Raw genomic sequence first — 20,851 nt, 5'->3', positions numbered from 1 at the left:
ATTTTTTTACTTGTAGTTGATTGGACACAATACCTTTATTTTATTTATTTTTATGTGGTACTGAGGATTGACCCCAAGGCCTCACATGTGCTAAGCGAGTGCTCTACCACTGAGCCACAACCCCATCCCCCTACAATTTATTTTTAAAAAGACACTGAATGCTGGGGCTGGGGCTGGGGTTGTGCCTCAGAGGTAGAGTGCTTGCCTAGCATTCACGAGGCACTGGGTTTGATCCCAGCACCACATACAAATAAAATAAATATATTGTGTCTACCTATAACTAAAAATAAATATATTTTTTAAAAGACACTGAATGTTTTTCTCTGATTACAAAATTAATTAATCTCCAGAAAATTTGTGCAATTCAAAAACTAAATAAATTTTCACATACATATGATGTGTATACACATATCTTTTAGTCTGTTTGATTTGCAAACATAAAAAAATATGTAACTTAAGGAGAATATTTCAAAAAATCCATGATTTTTTTTTTTATTGTTAAACACTCACCACACAGGCACCTTTGCTATTCCTTATCATTTTTAGGCTAACACTCAGGCTCATTGTGGAATTTGTGCTATTTCTGCCTTGTCTGTACAAATGCAGAAAGCATAACAGAAAACTTGGTTCTGAAATATAGACCTTGTTCTATTCACCAAATCCTCATGCAAGGTGAAAGAAACATGTTTTCTTTTGCTTTTGTTTCCTAATTCCCACACATACTTTCTACTCATTAAGCAGTAGGCTGGGGTAGGGCATCAGTTCAGACTCTTTGCAAGTAACACAGTTTAAACATAATTGGCTAAAAGTAGACCTGCTATTACCTATTTACAGAATGTTCCATTTTGACTAGATCCTCAGTAAGTTACCATATCCCTGCCCTGCTGTAGCCTCTGACCCCTCTGAGCAGTGTTTTCCAATGAGTAAACAAGGACACTACCATTCTACATTCAGGGAAAGGAATCCTGCTCTCCCCTTATACCCCTTTTTTTTCTTAATGCAATGCTAAGGTTCAAACCTAGGACCTCATGAATTCCTTCTACATTTTTAAATAATGATATAAGATTTTAATAAGGGATTATTTACGCACTGATTACTTTAGAACCCATCTACATTTTTATCCCAAAAGGTGCTCTCACCCTTCCCTAATTTCCTATAGTATATGAGCAACCAGGCCATACTTTTAATGAGATTTTACTAACGATAACCAGATTATGTGAGGGAAATGTAACAAAATGGACACAGTTTACAACTACTGCACAGAATATACTAGAAGGATCAGATCCTTTTTAGGTTCCTTTACTAGATTTTTTCCCCTAATAAAGGTTGACTTCAAATGGCTTAGGAAAGTCCCTCCACCTCAAAACACTGCTCACTATGAAAACTAGTTTTTGGTTTCAACTCAAATCGTGAATGGAAAGCAGCTCCCTAAACCCAATCTCCATATACTACTTGAAATATCTCAAGTTTATATTCTCAGAATCCAAGATATAAACATGAAGTCAATGAAATGAATTAAAGGGCTAAAATGGTGGGGGAAAGAAATCAGTTTTATCTTCCTCCAACTTGCATGCTTTTTAGATGAAGATTAAAAATAACAGGATTGACAATACCTTACAGTAAACTCAGTGTTACTCCTCTTTCTGAGATGGTAAACAACACGGGGAATCAAAAAACCCATCAGGGTCCAAGATGACTGATTATAGTCTGTGTTCTATGTAATTGTACACAGCAATGTGAAGAAGTTTAATAGTACCTCTGGGAGTTTAGACTTCTTTGGGGCCAGTGCTGAGAGGACAGAGGCATCAGGGTAGGGTTGGTAACAATTTTCTCATTTCTTATTGTCTACTCAAACTTAAGCCTCATCTCTTGGGTGCTACAAAGACAAGATAGAAAATTGCAAAATCATTCTTAACAGGTGGTTCCAGCAAGGGCACCATGCCTCCTACTGGACATTTGAGAATAAGCTCCTGACATTTAAATAGAATATGTAATTAAAAATCAATAACAAAGAAATGTGGGAAGCTCACTAATTATCTATCTATCTATCTATCTAAATTAATAACATTCCTAAATAATCTATGGGCAAATAAGAATTCACAGTAGAAATCAGAAAATACTTCAAGTTGGATACAATAAAAAATAAAACTTGAGGTGTAGCTTATTCAGTACTTACTGGGAATTGATAATTATAAATTGCAACAAAAGAAGAAAAAAACCACAAAGCAAGCAGAAGGAAGGTAATGTTAAAGATTGGAATGAAAATTAATGAAACATAATAGAAAAACACAGAGAAGGAGGTGGGGATGTAGCTCAGTGGTAGAGCCCTTGCCAACCATGTGCAATGTCCTGTGTTTAACTCAAGCACCCGATAGATAGATAGATGGATGGATGGAGGAAGGAAGGAAGGAAGGAAGGAAGGAAGGAAGGAAGGAAGGAATAGTTGGGGTATAGCTCAGTGGTAGAGCACTTGTTAGCATGCTCAAGGAACTGGGTTCAATTCACAGCAACACACATACACGCGCGCGCACACACACACACACACACACACACACACACAAAATCAACCACCTGGATTGTAAAGAACATTTATAATTCAATAAGATAAAGGCAAATAGTAGCATTAAAACGGGCAAAGGATTTGGATAGAATTTTCTCCAAAGGGATATACAAGTGGACAACTATAGTGAAACATGCTCATTAAGAGAACAGATGCTGAACTAATAATAAATGATTATTAGTTACTGGGGAAATACAAATTAAAACCATCATGAGAAACCATTTCTCTATGGCCATTAGAATGACCATAATCAAAGATGAAAAATAATAAGCATTAGTGAGGATGTGGAGAATTTGAAGACCTCATACATTACTGAGGGGGCAAGAAAATATCACAAATCACTTTGGAAAATAGTTTGGAAATTCTTTAAAATGTTAAACAGACTTACTATATGATCCATCAATTCCAATGCTAAATATTATCCAAAAGAAATGAAGAAATATTTCAAAGACTCGTACATGAATATTCATGGCAGAATTATTCACTATAGCCCCAAATGGAAACAATTCCAATGCCCCTATACTATGAATGAATAATAATCTTCCCTTATCCTCAAGGAATACATTCCAAAATCCCAGACTGAAGCTGCATATAATGTCAGTCTCTCTCTCTCTCTCTCTCTCTCTCTCTCTCTCTATATATATATATATATATATATATACACACACACACCTCTGTTAAAGTTTATAAATTAGGCAGTCTGCGAGATTAACAAAAGTAATTAATAATAATAAAATAGACTATTTATACCAGTAACAGTACACTATAATAAAAATTATTTAAAACATATATTATTTATTTTTTTTCATTATTATTGGACCTTAGTTGACCATGGGCAACTGATACTGCAGAAATGAAAAGTGTAGATGAGGCAGCTACCACTGGATAACCAATGTACTATACCCATACAATGGGATATTTTAAGCAATAAAATAGAATTAAGTACTTATACATGCTTTAAAATGGGTGAGCTTTGAAAACATTCTAAGTGAACAAAGTCAGATATATCACATATAATTCCATTGATATGTAATGTCTAATATGGGAAAATCTATTGAGTCAGAAAGTAGATTAATGTTTGCCTATAGGTAGGGGGAAGAAAAATGGAGATTGACTTCTAATGGGTACACGTTTTCTTTTTTTTAACTGAAGGATGATGAACATGTTCTAAAATTAGATGATCATGATAGATGCACAATTCTGAGAAGGATGAATACAAGGGCAGGGTAGTGAGGCAGATGGTGGTGGGCTGGGGAATGAGTGGAAGATGAGGATCTGGATTCAATGAGTCTAAATAATCCATTCAAATACTTTGTAAAGGAGAGGAGAGAAACAGGATAGTAACTCAAGGGTGTCATCAGATTGAAGGAGAGTTTTAATATTTTCAAGGTGTCACAGATTTGTGAACCTTTGTTCTTGATGGGGAGGAGAGAGTACAAGGGAAAGCTTGAAGACACAAGAAGGTGTGGTAATCAATGGAACAATAGTCTATGTTATGGTTTGGATGTGAAGTGTCCCCCAAAAGCTCATGTGTGAGACAATACAACAAGGTTTAGATGACGAATGATTGGGCTATGAAAGCCTTAACCAAATCTTCAAATTAATCCCCTGATGGGATTAACTGAGTGGTAACTGAAGGCAGATAGGGTATGGCTGGAGCAGGTGGGTCCCTGGGGGCATACATTTTGTGTATATATTTTGTCTCTGGCAAGTGGAGTCCCTGTCTTTGCTTTCTGTTCATCATGTGAGCTGCAATCCCTGCACCACACTCTTTCACCATGATGTTCAGCCTCACCTCCAGACCTGAGGATTGGAGCCAGCTGTCTATGGACTGAGACCTCTGAAACCATGAGACTTAAATAAGCTTTTCCTCCTCTACAATTGTGTTGGTCAGGCCTTTAAGTCACAGTAGCAACAAAGCTGACTAATACAGTCTGAGAAAGTGGAAGAACTTGGGATGTGGAGTCCAGTGATGGAATTCATCTTAGATCAGGAGAAGGCTACTTCCTTCCCTGTACCAGAGGGAAGAAGAAAAGGAAGAATTAGGATATAATGAAGGTTGTGGGTTTATGTGAGTCAAAGTTATTCACTGAATATGAGGTGAGAAAGCATGGGGAAGATAAGAGGTTAAGAGAAAGGGGAGCAGTATTACAGCTCTGTGGAGAACAGGAAGAAATTGGCAGAGGAAACAGCAAGATTTTGAGACAGCACTGAGGGACCCAGGTGAAGAGAGAAAACATCTGTGTGGTGAAAAGTGGCTACATGCACACAGATGCTCTATTTAACATGACCCTGCTTCTGACAGTCAATCGACACAAAGTAAACGAAACTCTCCTACTTCCTATCTAAAAGAAACACCTTTATTTGAATATATTTTATCCTTTATTTGAAATTTGCACTTCATTTATGTTCGGAAGCTCAAAAACCCACATATTCAAAGACTGTTCTCATGAATAGTCTTAACAGCACCCTGCCAGAAGATGGAACATGTGTATTCCAAAGGGCAATGAAATAGAGAAAAATGTCGGATGAAGGGAATGTAGGGGGAAGTTCCCAAGGAAATAAGAATAAATTTGGTGATCTCACAACTTCATCATGATCCTCAGAATGGGGGTCATATCTCAACAGGGCAATACATGGTACCAGGGCTCTGAAGCTGCTTCTGTGCTCCTCTGGCCACAGGAAACTAACCTAGGTCAAAGGCCACACCTGAAATATTATATACCTACAGATCAGCCATCTTGACTAAGCCATGCTACCATTGTCACTGTTCAGTGGGCAAGTAAGACAACATTTCAAGGAACTTCAAAACTCAACAGCAGACTTTTACTTTAAAGTTAAAAATTAATTCTAAACCATTTAGATAAGTCATAGCATATTTTTTAAAATCAGGACTCTGTAAGAGACTACTTATGTAATAACAACTATTGTTTATTTTCATATTCTGTGAGATTTGCAATAAACTTTTTTTAAAGAGAGAGAGAACTTTTAATATTTTAATTTTTTTTAGTTTTCGATGGACACGACATCTTTATTTTATTTTTATGTGGTGCTGAGGATCGAACCCAGCGCCCTGCACATGCCAGGTGAGCGCGCTGCCACTTGAGCCACATCCCCAGCCCTGCAATAAACTATTAGTTACATATTTTTGTTTTCCTTTTTTCCTTCCTTTCTTTTTTATTCTCCATTTCATTGTCCTTTGGCACACACGTTTTAAAATATTTTATTAGTACATTATTGTTACACATAGTAGTGGAGTTCATTTTGACATAAGTTATACATGCATGGAATATAAATTGCTCCAATTCAATCCCCAGTACTTCCACTTTCCTTCCTTTCCCACCTCCTCCAGTTCCTCTTCCTCTATTCTATTGGTTTTCCTTCTATTAATTATTTTAAAATTCTTTTTAGGTATATAGACCAACAGGATATACCCTGACATTATCACAAATGTATGGAACACAACCCACTCCATTTCAGTCCCCAGCACTTGGCTCTACCCCCACTCCCTTCCCTCTACTCCACCAATCCCACTTCACATAGCATGATAGTCTCCAGTTCCATCAATTTATTGGCAAATGACACAATGTCATTCTTCTTTATGGCTGGGTTGTGTATGACTCCACTGTGTATATATACCACATTTTCTTGATCCATTCGTCTGTTCCATAAATTCCATTTATGGTTTACTTTTTAAAAAAATATTGTCCTGTGGATACACCTGATGTCAGGACCCACCATGCCACATATAAGTATGCACATAAAAAAGTCAGATTTATTCCATATCCACAATTATTCCTTTTTCCTGTCCCTCCTTCATTGTCCTCAATCCCCTTTATTTTGTCTACTGATTTTTCTGTATTTTGATGAAATTCCTTCTTTTTCTTTGCTTTTCTCTCTTTCTTCTCTTTTAAAATTCACTTTTTAATTTTGTATTATTAATATCCAGAACATACAAAGAACTCAAAAAACTTAACACCAAAAAACCCCCCACAAATAACCCAATTAATAAATGGGCAAAAGAACTAAACAGATACTTCTGAAAAGAAGAAATGCAAATGACCAACAAATGTAGAAAAATATGTTTACTATCTCTAGGAATGTCCTTCAATAGATGAATAGATAAAGAAACTGTGATATATATATATATATATATATATATATATATACACACACACACACACACACACACACACACACACACACACAGGAATATTACTCAGCATTAAGAGAGAATAAAATTATGGCATTTTCAGGTAAATGGATGAAGCTAGAGAATATCATGCTAAGTGAAGTAAGTCAATCCCAAAAAACAAAGGCCAAATGTTTTCTCTGATAAGTGGATGCTGATCCATAATGGGGGTGAGGGGAGCATGGGAGGATTAGTGAACTCTAGATAGAGCAAAGAAGGGAGAAGAATAAGGGAGAAGAAGGGAGAAGAAAAACGGTGGAATGAGATGGACATCATTACCTTAGGTACATATATGAAGACACGAATGGTGTGACTCTACTTTGTGTACAACCAGAAAAATGAAAAATTGTGCTCCATTTGTGCACTATGAACTGAAATGCATTCTGATGTCCTGTAGAACAAATTAATTAATTAATTACTACATTGAAGTTTCTTCTAATTAGTAAAAATGGCAGTTATCAAGGATAAAAATAATAATAAATGTTGGTGAGCATGTGGGAGAAGAGGTCCACTCATACATTGTTTGTGGGACTGCAAATTGATGCAGTCATTCTAGAAAGCAGTGTGGAGATCCTAAAAAATAAATAAATAAGTAAAAATTAAAGAAAAAAACTAGGAATAGAACCACCTTATGACTCAGCTATTCAACTCCTAGGTATACACCCCAAAGATTTGAAATCAGCATCCTAGTGTGACACAGCAACATAAATGTTTACAGCAGCATAATTCACAATATCCAAGCTATGGAACTGACCAGATGCCCTTCAACAGACGAATAGATCAAGAAAATGTGGTATATATACACAGTGGAGCCATACACAACTCAACCATAAAGAAAAATGACATGTGGCATTTGCCAATAAATGGTTGGAACTGGAGACTATTATGCTATGTGAAATAATCCAGTACCAAAAAGTCAACAGTTGAATGCTTTCTCTGATATATGGAAGCACACATTTTAATATGTTAAACTGCAAACATTTAACAGTTCCTATATTCTAGATACTGTATTATAATACTTAACATATTAAGTCATTGAGTTTTCATAAGAATCCTGTAAGGTTGGTACTACTAATTTAATATGGGTTTTTATAGATGATAAAGTTGGGAAGTTAAAAATTGCTCATTCTCTTGTAGTAAGCACTGAGTTTCATACCCAAGGATTCAAAACTCCAGAATCCATGCCCTAAATCACTGTGCTATGTCTTAAAAATTTTTGATACAGATTTTTTTGGGGGTTAGATTTTGAAAAGTTATTAATTTAAAATTGCTGTTATTTTTCTTACTGGGCATTGAACCCAAGTGTAGTTAATCACTGAACCACATTCCCAGCCATTTTATTTTGAGACCGGATCTTGCTAAGTTGCTTAGGGACTCACAAAGTGGCTGAACCTGGCTTTGAACTTGCAATCTCCTGTCTCAGCCTCCCATGCTACTGGGATTATTGGTGTTGTCACTGCTTGTTGCTAGTTAAAATTACTTTAAAGCATGAGTAAAATGGGATGAAAATAATTAATTTTCAAGGTTGAAATTTTGCTATTTGCCAAGGCTGGCCTTAAAATCCTACAATCAAGCAATCCTCCTGCCTCAGCCTCTCAAATAGCTGAGCTTGTACATATATTCCAGTATGCCTGCCTGTAATGTTTTTAATCTGATCAATAATGATCAAGAATGTTGGCGTCTTTAAGACATAATTTCTCATACAAGTACTTTGAATAATAATATTCATCACATTCCACCTTGCTAATCCCCTGCCCCCTCCCTTCCCTTCCAACCCCTCTGCCCTATCTAGAGTTCTTCTACTCCACCCATGCTCCCCCTCCCTACCCCACTATGAATCAGCCTTCTTATATCAACGAAAACATTCCGCATTTGGTTTTTGGGGATTGCCCAACTGCCCTACTCTAACTCCATCAGTTTAACTGCAAATGCCATGATTTTATTCTTTTTTATTGCTGAAACATGAATTGGTGTGAATATACTTTGTAAACAACCAGAGATATGAAAAAAGTGTGCTCTATATGTATAATAAGAATTGTAATGCATTCCGCTGTTGTATATAAATAAAAAAAATAATTAAAAAAAGACATAATTTCTCAAGGTCACAAAGCTCAAATATAGCAGGATAAGGATTTAAGCTGAGTTTGGAATGGCAGAAACTATTTTCTTCCATGATTATTTTTTTCCCACTTCATGCCATATACAAGGCATTAGACATTATTATGATTTATTCACTTACATGTGAGTCTGCCTCCCTTCCCTAATACTTTCCCTCCTCCATGGATCCTTGTTTTGGTGAATGACACTGCCATGGTTCTCAGGAACTGAAGCAAGACACTTCACTCTACCAATACTCTATTGCCATCTCTTCCCATTTAACGTTAAAATGAAATTCCACTGTGAATCCTTCAGTTCCATGAAGAACTTGTCTGATTCACTCACTAAACTAACTGTGGCAGAGAAGGCAGCATGGCTTTTTTTTAATAGGGAGGAGCCAGAAGACAGAGAGAGGATGAAGACATTGGAAGATGTAATTAATGGAATAAGAGCCTGAGACTGTAAAAGGACTTGGGAGTACTTGTCTGTACTAGGCATACATTTCTACCGGGTATCCTGTCACAGTCCTTGTAGTTATTTGTTTTCAGGTTTTTTTCCCTATTAGATTATGAGTTTCTTGAGAGAAAGACCATGTTTCATCCATTTAAATCTCAAATTCCTAGTGTAGTGTCAGGCATCATTTATTATAATTTCCAAATGGGTTAAGATTGCATAAACTCATTGGTATAATAAAACATTTAATACTGTATTGTATAGCAGGAATTGGGCTTGAATATTCTTTGCTTTTATAAAACTTGCCTTTTGTATTCATAGTGTGCCAGAAAGTTTTCAGAGAGTATCCCCGCAAAAGCTCAAGTGTGAGAAATTGCAAGAAAGCACAGAGGTGAAATGATTGGGTTATGAGAGCTGTAACCTAACCAGTGCATTAATTCTCTGATAGGTATTAACTGAGTGGTGACTATAAGCAGGTAGGATGTGCCTGGAGGAGGTGGGTCCCTGGCGGCATACTTCTTTAGGGTTTATGTTTTGTGAGCTGAGTTTTATCTCTATATGCTTCTTGGTGCCTTGTCCCCAGCTGCTTTTCTCTGCACACACTTCTGCCATGATGTCCTGCCTCATCTCAGGCCCCAAGATATGGAGCCAGCTGTCTACTGAAAGACCTCTGAAATTGTGAGCCCCCAAATAAACTCTTCCTCCTTTAATTGTTCTTGTTACGTATTTTGGTTGCAGCAATGAAAAAGCTAACTAAAACACATATATGGCCCTTTATTGTTCACAAAAATATTTATATGTATATTATTATGAAACCAAATCCTCACATGATCTCTGAGAAGTGGTTGCTATTCTCAACATTTTACAGAATGGGAAACCAAGAATCAGGTTGAACAACTTTTTGACAGACAAAGATCTTATACAATTGAAAATGTACCATTCAATCACACACATACACTCACACACACATACACACTTATAAGATTTTTTGGTTATCGCAGTGTTTCTCATGATGGACAGTACTAGAGGTAAAAAAGAAAAAACAAAGATTTTAGTCTTAAATTTTGGGGAATTTTAATGTGTGTGTGTGTTTTCATTCTGAGATTAAAAAACACTACCTCTGGGCCATTAAGTCCAAATGACCAAAAATGTAGAGGGAATCCGTCCAGGAGTCCCATGAGAGGCATGTTTCTTCCTTGTGGAGGGGGTACTGGGGATTGAACTTAGGGGCACACGACCACTGAGCCACATCCCCAGCCATATTTTGTATTTTATTTAGAGACAGGGTTTAACTGAGTTGCTTAGGGCCTCACTTTTTCTGAGGCTGGCTTTGAACTTGTGATTCTCTTGCCTCAGCCTCCCAAGCTGCTGAGATCACAGGCATGCACCACTGTGCCTGGCAAAGCATGCCTTTAATTGGCCCTTTTAATTAAAACCTTTTTGCAACTGCTAGAAAATGGCAATGGTTTAACATTGCTTTTGAGCAGAATTTTAAAAACATTCCAATTTTACATTGTTGAATAATCAATTGGATGGTGTTTTATGGTTAGAAATTCTGGTATGCTTATATAGAGCCATATTAAAAAATAAAAAGAATAAATGATCCATATTTAATGTTATTTTATTGAATTTTGAGAAAGCATTAGTTAAGAGTAATTTTAAGTTTGGGTGACATTGGACAAAAAATATTTTATACCAAAGGTTGAAATGAGAATTTAGCATTTGTTAGTCTGAAGAAAAAAATAACAATTCAATAGTTGTCATTTTGTGCTCAGAATTCTGTACAGTTCCAGGGCTTAGTTGTTAGAACTGTGTAGGTGTATTTAAACAAACAAACAAAATATAGATTCTTTTTTTGACTTACTGTAGATTATAATATGTAGGTTTAAAAAATTTTTGAGGCAAGCAGAGCCACATAAAATTAGAGAGGTGGCAGTCAAATTAAAAAAAAATAAGATTTGGGAGTCCAAGTAGATAAAAATTGACATGTAGGTTGATGATTCAATGAAATTGTGAGGAGTGCTATGATGAAGATAAGCCTAGAGGTTTATGGGAAACAGGAGGATTCCTTAACCTATGTGTCCATGAACGAATTTTCAGAGGAGATAATGCTTATGAATGGAGAATTGTTAGGAGTCTCAACATGAGATTAGAAAATTGGCTATCAGGAGTAACTTGTCCAAGATAATATGGATAGTAAATGATTGAGCAGGGTTTCATTTTTACCTAGAAATAGCCACAGATGTAAACCCAATGATGCACTGAATTGTCAAGCATAGCTGAGTGCTCTTATACTCAAAAGGACACAGTTCCCTCATTCCCTGCTTTTTCTTTTTCATTTGGACATTTGTTTTTTTTTCCTATTTTACTGACTACTTTTGTATTTTTTCTTCTTGCATTCTTATTACTTTCACAGATGTCTTAAGTTTGCACCTGTAGCAGTCTTTTGTGCTTTTCAACATATGCATTTGTCTCCCATGCCTGACCATAAGTGCACCTAGGACACTGCCTGACTCATGCTAAGCATCACTGGATTTTTTATTTTATTATAAAAACTCTATTTTATTTTCATACTGGGGATTGAAGCCAGGGACACGTAACCACTGAGCCACATCCCCAGCCCTTTTAATTTTGAGACAGTGTGTTGTTAAGTTGCTTGGGGCCTCCCTAAGTTGCTTTGAACTTGGAATCCAATACTCCTGCTCAGCCTCTGGAGTCGCTAGGATTATAGGCATGCACCACCACATCCAGCTAAAAATTCTTTATTTTGAAATAATTTAGTATTCACAAGAGGTTGCAAACAATAGTTCAGTGATGGAACTTCTGGAATGGCAGTGTGAAGAGCTCGGCAAATCCTTTCCTCTAGAGAAAAATCTATTAAACAAAGTTCCAAAGAAAAGAGTCTTTGGAGATTGACCAAAAGGGCTTATACTGATTGAGAAAACTGTATTCAATGAAATCTACTAAAAGGAAAGCACTCACCTATATTTGACAATTTGGTGGATCACTGGGTTTACATCCTTGGCTATTTCCATGTAAAAATGAGAACCAACTCAACCTTTTAGTATCCATATTATTTTGGACAAGTTACTTCTGATAGTCAATTTTCTAATCTCATGTTGAGGCTCATAACAATACTCCATTCATAAACATTATCTCCCTTGAAAATTCTTTCATGGACGCCTAGGTTAAGGAGCCCTCCTCTGTTTCCCAAAGTCCTTTAAATTTATCTTTATCATAGCACTCCTCACCAGTTCATTTAATCATCAACCTACATGTAGGAATAGCATAAAACTGGTTTTGAACCACGGGATGCACCTACTCCTTCCTCTATCTTCATATTGGTGATTAATTATTCCAGCAGATTCAGCAACTATGTAGTAACAGCTGAATGGCAGGTCCCATCTCCTTTGCAACATGAGTGTTACAGAAAAGCTCTTCTATTTGGCTCAACAGTCAAGTGAAAGTTCCCATTTCCCCTAGGCACCTGTGTTGGGGAGACATGATTACAAATAAAATCTCCTGCCAACACAGAAAATCTTGCTACAAAAGTAGAAGAGAAAAAAAAAGTTAAGAATGTGATGTGTATCAAAGGTAATCTGATAAACAGATTGTAGACACAGAAAGAAATCTCACCTCTTTATATACCCCAGGCAGACACAACCCATTTCATATGTGTTCTCAAGATAAACAATGAATCCTCAAGTAACAGCATATAGTACCATTTGTTAGACACAGTTCAGCTTATATTCACCTAGTAATGGGTAGTGGCCATTTGTCTTTGCTAATTGTCTTTTTCAGAATAATCATAAAATCTGCCATATTTCTATGACAGGTAGTTATGATTTAGAATCAGACACCTAAATTAAACTCCCAAGGAAATAGGGGCCCTGTCTCCCTTGATGTTGACCTTTCAATGGGAAGACACTCAGGTCCTTGAGAAGGGCATTCCTAGGTTGCAAAGCTGGCAAAAGGCTTATTTTTCTTTGCCAGAAGTCAAAGTTACAGCATAATTAGTTATAGATCAGATGGGATTTTCTTTGTGATTTATGAATCAAGGCAGCCTCCATTCTAAAAAATAGAATGAGTGCTCCCATTGGGCCACGGCAGAATTGGGGCTTGTAACCTGGGAATAAGGGAACAGAATAATAGAAAAAGCTAATTAACATTGGGTTACTTCTGGAATCCAGATCTGCTTTACCAATAAACTACATTCCCATCCCTTTTTAAAATTCTGAGACAGGGTTTTGTTAATTTGGTGAGTCTGGCCTCAAATTTATGGTCTTCCTGCCTCAGCCTCCCAAATTGTTGGTATTACAGGCATGTGCCACCATGTCCAGCTTTCAGTTACTTTTTTAAAGGATTAAAACAGAGAGGACTTCCTTTTTATCTGATTTATATGGACAGGAGTCTCCTGTTTTCACAGAAACCTGGTCTGTTTTAGGATTTATCTGCTTCTGTAGAGTTTGAATTTCATTATGTGGCATTTAAAATTTTGGTATAGTCTTATCTGTTGTTAGTGCATGAGTTCAGTCCAGAAGAATAGTATCCTGTAATTTTTAAATTATAATTATCAACACATACTAATTGCACAAATTAATGTATTTCACTGCAACATTTACATATATTGTGCCTTGATCATGTCCAACTTCTCTTCTGCCTTCTCTTTCCCTCCCCTTTCTCCCCCTTTTACAATATCCTTCCCTTTCCCCTTCCCTTAAAGTCCTTGAAGTATATATTCTACTTTCAGGACTTTCTTAAAGTTTCCACATATGAGAAAACACTTGCATTTTTTGTGTTTGGCTTATTTCATATAACATAGTGTTCTCAAGTTCTATCCATTTTATGCAAATTAGAGGATTTCCCTCTTCTTTATAGGTGAATAATACTTCTTCATGTGTGCATATATAAAATTTCTTTTTTTCATTTTTTTAAATTTTACTGGTTCTTTTTAGTTATACATAACATTAGGATTCATTTTCACATAATTATAAAAGGATGGAATATAATTTGACCTAATTAAGTCCCTAGTACTTCCCCTTTCCATTCCCTCCCCCCTCCTCCTGTTCCCTTCTCTCTACTGATATTTATGCTATTTATAGTTGTTTTTTTGGTTATTGTGTTGTGCATATATATGATGGTGATGGTGATATTCATTGTAGTATACTAATATATGTACATAGAAAAGTTAGATCAGTTCCTTCCACTGTTCTTCCCTTTTCCCACCCATCCTCTCTTTGCCTCAATTCCCTTCATCTAGTCCACAAGTCGTCATTCTATTTTGATGGAATCCACTCCCCATTTTCCTTTCCCTCTCCACTTCCTCTCTTTTTCTTTATCCCCTATTTTGGAGTAGCTAGTGTATACCACAGAAGATATTGACCTTTGATTTTCCGGGTCTGGCTTACTTTACTTAGCATGATAGTCTCCAGTTCCATCCATTTACCAACAAATGCTATAATTTCATTCTACTTTAAAGCTGAGTAATACTCCATTGTCTATATATACCACATTTTCTTTATCCATTCATTTGTTGAAGGGTTGGTAGATCCCATAGCTTGAGTATTATGAATTGTGCTGCTATAAACACTGATGTGACTGCATCCATATATTATGCAGAGTTTAAATATTTTGGGAAAACACAAAGGAGTGGCAAAGCTGGGTCATATGGTAGTTCTATTCCTAGATTTTTTGAGGAATCTCTTTTCCAGAGTATTTGTACTAGTGTGCAGTTCCATCAACAATGTATGAGTGTACTTTTTCCCCCACATCCTTGCCAACACTTGTTGTTTGTATCCTTGATAATTGCCATTCTGACTGGAGTGAGAAGAAATCTCAATGTAATTTTAAAAAAATTGTAGTTGTAAATGGACAGCATGCCTTTATTTGTTTATTTTTAAGTGGTGCTGAGGATCAAACCCAGTGCCTCACACATTCCAGGTAAGCATTCTACTACTGAGCTACAGCCACAGCCCCTCAATGTACTTTTGATTTACATTTCCCTAATTACAAGAGATATTGAACATTTTTTCATATATCTGTTGACCATTTGACCACTTGTTCTTTTGAGAAGTCTCTGTTTAGTTATTTTGCTCACTAATTACTTGGGTTATTTGTGGGTGGTTTTTTTGGTATTAAGATTTTTTAGTTCTTTAGATATGCTGGATATTAATGCCCTATCTGAGGAGCATGAGACAAAGATCTTCTCCCATTATGTAGGCTCTCAGTTTATGCTCTTGTTTCCTTTGTTGTGCAGAAGAATTTAATTTGATACCATTTTATTTATTGATTTTCAAGGAAATCAGTTCCTGTGCTTATGTGATGGAATGTTGAGCTCACCTTTTCTTCTAGCAGTTGTAGCATTTCTGGTCTAATTCCTAGGTCTTTGGTCCACTGTGATTTGTCTTTTGGTACAAGGTGAGAGATACAGGTCAAGTTTCATTTTTCTACATATGGATTTCTAGTTTTCCCAGCACCATTTGTTAAAAAAGATATCTTTCTCTAATATATGTTTTCAGCACCTTTGTCTAATAACAGATAACGGCTTATATATGTTTGTCTTTATGTCTTCTATTCCTCTATTCACATCTGTTTTGGTGCCAGTACCATGCTGCTTTTGTTACAATAGCTCTGTATTATAATTTGAGGTCCAATACTGTGATGCCTCCGACTTCACTCTTTTTGCTCAGGATTGCTTTGGCTATCCTGGGTCTCTTAATTTTCCAAATAAAGTTTAGAACTGTTTTTCTAGTTCTGTGAAGAATGTCACTGGCATTTTGATGGGGATAGCATTAAATCTATATATTACTTTTGATAGTATGGCCATTTTGATAATATTAATTCTGCCTATCTCAGAACATAAAGAGCTGTTTCCATCTTATAAGGTTTTCTTCAGTTTCTTCTGTGTTCTATAGTATTCATTGTAGAGGTCCCTCACATCTTCATTAGATTAATATCTATGTATTTTTTGAGGTTACTGTGAATTGGATAGTCTTCATAATTTCTCTTTCATCAGACTCACTATTGGAGTATAGAAAAGCTATTGATTTATGTATGTTGATCTTCTGTCCTACTACTTTGCTGAATTTGTTTCTCAGCCCTATAAGTCTTCTGGTGAAGTTTTGGGTCTTCTAAATATAGGATCACATAGTTACCAAACAGAGATTATTTGAGCTCTTCTTGTGCTATATGTATCCTTTTAATTTCCCTCTCATATGCTGGCTAGAGTTTCAAGAACTATGCTGAATAGGGAGTGATGAGAATGGGTATACCTGATTGTTCCTGTTTTTAAATGAAACACTTTGTTTTTATGCAAGCAGTATGATGTTGGCCTTTATAAGGTTGAAGTAAGTTCCTTCTATCCATAGTTTCTCTAATTTTTTAAAAAAACGAATGGGTGTTACAAATTCGTTATTATCAAATTCTTTTTCTGTATCTATTGAGATAATCATGTGATTTGTGTCCTTAACTCTATTTATGTGGCATTACATTTATTGATTTGCATATGTTGAACCTGGGAAAAGAGCTACTTAATCATGATGCACTATATTTTAATGTGTTTTTGATATGGTTTGCCAATATTTTTTCATGAGTTTTAAGATATTGGCCTAAATACTTTTCTTGATATGTCTTTGTCTGGTTTTGGTATCAGGGTGATATTGGCTGCATAGAATGAATTTGACAGTCTTTCCTTCCTTTCTATTTCATGGAATATTTTGATGAGGATTGGTATTAGTTCTTATTTAAAGGTTTGGTAGAACTTGGCTAAGAATCTGTCCAGGTCAGGGTTTTTCTTTGTTGGAATACTTTCGATAGCTCTTTCAATTTCATTACTTGATATGGATCTGGTTAAGCTTTCTATATCCTCCAGGTTCAATCTGAGTAAGTCATATGTCTCTAGGAATTTGCCAATATCTTCAAGATTTTATAGCTTATTGGAGTATAAATTTTTAAAATACTCTGTTGATCCTCTAAATTTCAGCAGTGTTTGTGGTGATATTTCCTTTTTCATCTCTAATTTGTTTATTTAAATTTTCTCTCTATTTGATTTAGTTTGGCTAAAGGTTTGTCAATCCTGTTTATCCTTTAAAAAAACAACTCTTTGTTTCTGATCCTTTGTATTTTTTTTAATTCTTAATTTCAGCTCTAATTTTAATTGCTTCCTGTTTTCTACTGATTTTGGTATTGTTTGTTCTTCTTTTTTACAGCCTTGAGGTATAATATTAGATTATAGCACGTAGCTAAGTTGTCGAGGCTGGCTTTGAACTTGAAATCCTCCTGTCTCAGCCTCCCAAGCCACTGGGATTACAGGTATGTGCCACTGCACCTGACCCAATCTATATCGTTTGATTGAAGAGATTAGATCATTTACATTTAATGTTATTATAGAGATGATTTTTATTTCTTTCCATTTTGTTTGTTTCCAATGTTTAATTCAGATTTGGTTTTCCTTTAACTAACTATTATTGTGCAATTCATCCCTATGATGGTTTTCATTCTATTTTCATTTCTTCATGAAATATTTCATTGAGTATGCTTTGTACTGAAAACTTTGAGGTTATTAATTCTTGAGCTTCTATTTATCATGGAAGATTTGTATTTTGTTTTCAATTTGGAAGGATAATTTTTCCAGGTATAGTAATCTAGTTTGACATCCATTTTCTTACAGAGCTTGGTATATATTATTCCAAGTCCTCTTGGCTTTTAGAGTCTGGATTGAGAAATCAGTTGAAATTTGAATTGGTTTACCCTAAATATGACCAGCCATTTTTCACTTGCATCTTTTAGAATTCTAAATTTATTTTGAAAAACTAGGAATTTTCATTATACTGTGTCTTAGGGCTTATTTATTGTAATTCTGTATATTTGGAGTGTTGAATGCATCTTATATTTGAATTTCCATCTTATTCCTAAGATTTGAAATATTTTCTAAAATTATTTCATTGAAAAGATTGTGTATCCCCATCCCTTTAGTTTGTATTTCAGAGCCTTTTTCTACCCCAATGATTCTTAAATTTGGTCTCGATGTTATCCCAGATTTCTTGAATGTTCTGAACATGGGCTCTTAACATATTTTTGTTATAGTCTACTTTATTGTCAATATTATATACTTTGTCTTAAAGGCATGAAAAATCTATCTCTAACATGTCCTATTCTATTGGTCATGCTTTTCACTGAATTTTTAATTTGATTTATTAAGTCTTTCATTTTTAGCCTTTCTCTTGGGTTCTTTTTCAGAATCTATCTCTATTGGAATGATCTTTCACTTCCTATATTTTCTCTCTAATTTCACTCCTTATATTGTCTTTTACCTCATAGATAAGTTTAATTATGAACTTTCTGAATTCTGACAATTCCTCCACTGTGGTGTTGATGGAGTCAGTTGTTGAAGTACTATGTGCTGTTTGGGATGGCTTGTTCCCTGCCTTTTCATATTGTTTGGATGTGTAATTATCTATTGGGATGGTTATTGCTTTTTTTTAAAGCAAGGAACTACTTCATGAGATTCTTTCTCTTCAGAGCCCTGCGTTGGGTGATTATTCAGGTATTGATACTTTAACTCAATGTGGGGCCTCTGCCTCAATGTGGGGCCTCCCAGTATCAGCACCACTTTGAGAGGACTCACTGAACCCTATTAACTACAAACACTTTAGAGCCAAGTCACATAAAATCAACCTTATGAAAAGCAAAAGTTATTGATATTATTTTCCATAATTCCTTTAATCCAGGTATAAAGTTGTAGTCAAGTTCTCTCAGATCAGTTATTCTTTTGCTTCCTCCTTTCTATGTTGTGGGGAAATTAGGAATTGCTACCTAGCTCCATTCTGCCGTCTTCAGGACTCTTCCCATATTTTCTTTATCTATTAATCTGTTGACAAGGCATGTGGGCTGACTCCATATCTTAGCTATTGTGTAAAATTCTACAATAAACATGGGTATGCAAGTGGTTTTTTTGTATGATGACTTTAAACCACTTTTAAAAATATTTACATATATCTCAAAGGAGCATTGAAATAATTCACAATTTAATGTGGGCTAAAGTATATGCTCTAAGAAATTAGAGTCTTCTTCCCTTTAGGGGCCATGAAAATTTTTATTCTTTTTCCTTTTTTGGATTTGTATTTACCTTTATATCTCTGTAGAAAATCAATGCTTGGCAAATGGAGAAAAGCAGGTAGCAACAACAATACACCCACTCATCTCCAGCTCTCACTCCATAATGCAAAGTTTCTGACAAGGGAGCAGGGGTCAAACCAAGAAGTATTACACCTTCCTGGCCTTGCCTAAGAGAGTTGACAATATTTGGATAAGAGAATGGCAGAATTTAAGGCCTAGGTCACTTTTTAAAACAATAGAACAATCAGTTAATAATCAGAGTAGGTCAGCCTGAAATCTAAAATGAAGTTCAGTGAAAGATAATTGAAGAAGGCCATGTGAAAACCCTACAGGACAGAGCACCTGTTCAAGTTAGCACTTTTTCAGGAATAAATAGTGTGAGAACTTCTGATCTAAGAACTACCATCCCCTGGCTGGCTTAATTTATAAACTTTGAAGGCCATCTCTAAATCACACACTTATGTAACACAAAGGCAGAAATCCTTGGTGGCTCAGGAATCTTAAGCATAATCTCTGATCAATCAGTGACTGATCATAAGCTACTCTGACCCAAGGACAACCAGGGTTAGCAAAGGTTAAATATGAAAACAAAAAAGAGTTCTGGTGTCAGGCTGGTGCTTTTGGGGGGGCGGGGAGTTAGGTTGGCTGTGCCGTGAGGCCTGGGATGCCTTGGCAGGCAGCTGTGGATGGGTTCCCCACTAGCCCCAGTCTTGGTGCTATGCTCGGACTGTGGCTGTGTTACTGTGTTCTGATGCCATCTTGTACTAATCTGGCTACTGGAACCCCCAGGAATAAAGTAAAATACTCAAGGCTTTCCCACACAGATGATAGCTACGTTGGTGTTCAGTTTAAGAAAAGCCCTCCTAAGATCCCTTATAAAGCCATTTGCCACTGTGCTGTTTTTGATTGGCACCTTTCTCATTATCACAGGCTCCCTTCTGCTGTCAGGCTACATCAGCAAAGAGAGGGGGCAGGGAAAACGGCTGTTCCTGTCCTGATCCTTGGCATTCTGGTGTTCCTGTCAGGATTTTACCATCTGTGCATTGCCTACTATGCATCTAAAGGCTACCAGGGTTATTCCTATGATGACATTCCAGACTTTGATGACTAACATTCACTTTGATAAGTCACAGTGGGACTGAACCCAGCTTTAAGATGTTCACATTGAACAGAAACCATTGACTAAGGGTTGAGGAATTATGCAGTTTGCAGATGTTGACAGAATAATGGCCAGAGTTCATGGGTCCCTCTCAAAAATGTTCACTAAGGTTAATTATCTAATCAGGAAACACTCTGTTTTTCATCTGGCCCTGGCAAAACTCAATAAGTTTTTCCACATGAATATGTACCATGGAAGAATAACAATGCTAACTGTCTGGAAAAGCAGGAGGTTATTCTATAGTGGAAAGTGTTACCGTTCCCTCCTTCTTTAG

General features: G+C 36.1%; 1 pseudogene across 1 annotated transcript; it reads left to right on the top strand.

Annotated features, from left to right (window-relative positions):
- The first annotated feature begins 20,082 nt into the window (after positions 1-20,082).
- LOC308639410 (transmembrane protein 230-like) lies at positions 20,083-20,529 on the top strand (annotated as a pseudogene). Its single transcript has one exon. The product of its transcript is annotated as a transmembrane protein 230-like (transcript).
- The last annotated feature ends 322 nt before the right edge of the window (positions 20,530-20,851 follow it).

The sequence above is a fragment of the Spermophilus citellus genome (assembly GCF_964194105.1).
Source record: "Spermophilus citellus genome assembly, chromosome: X".
NCBI lineage: Eukaryota > Metazoa > Chordata > Mammalia > Rodentia > Sciuridae > Spermophilus > Spermophilus citellus.
The sequence above is the reverse complement of the archived record's forward strand: the minus strand, read 5'-3'. Positions and strand labels throughout refer to the sequence as shown.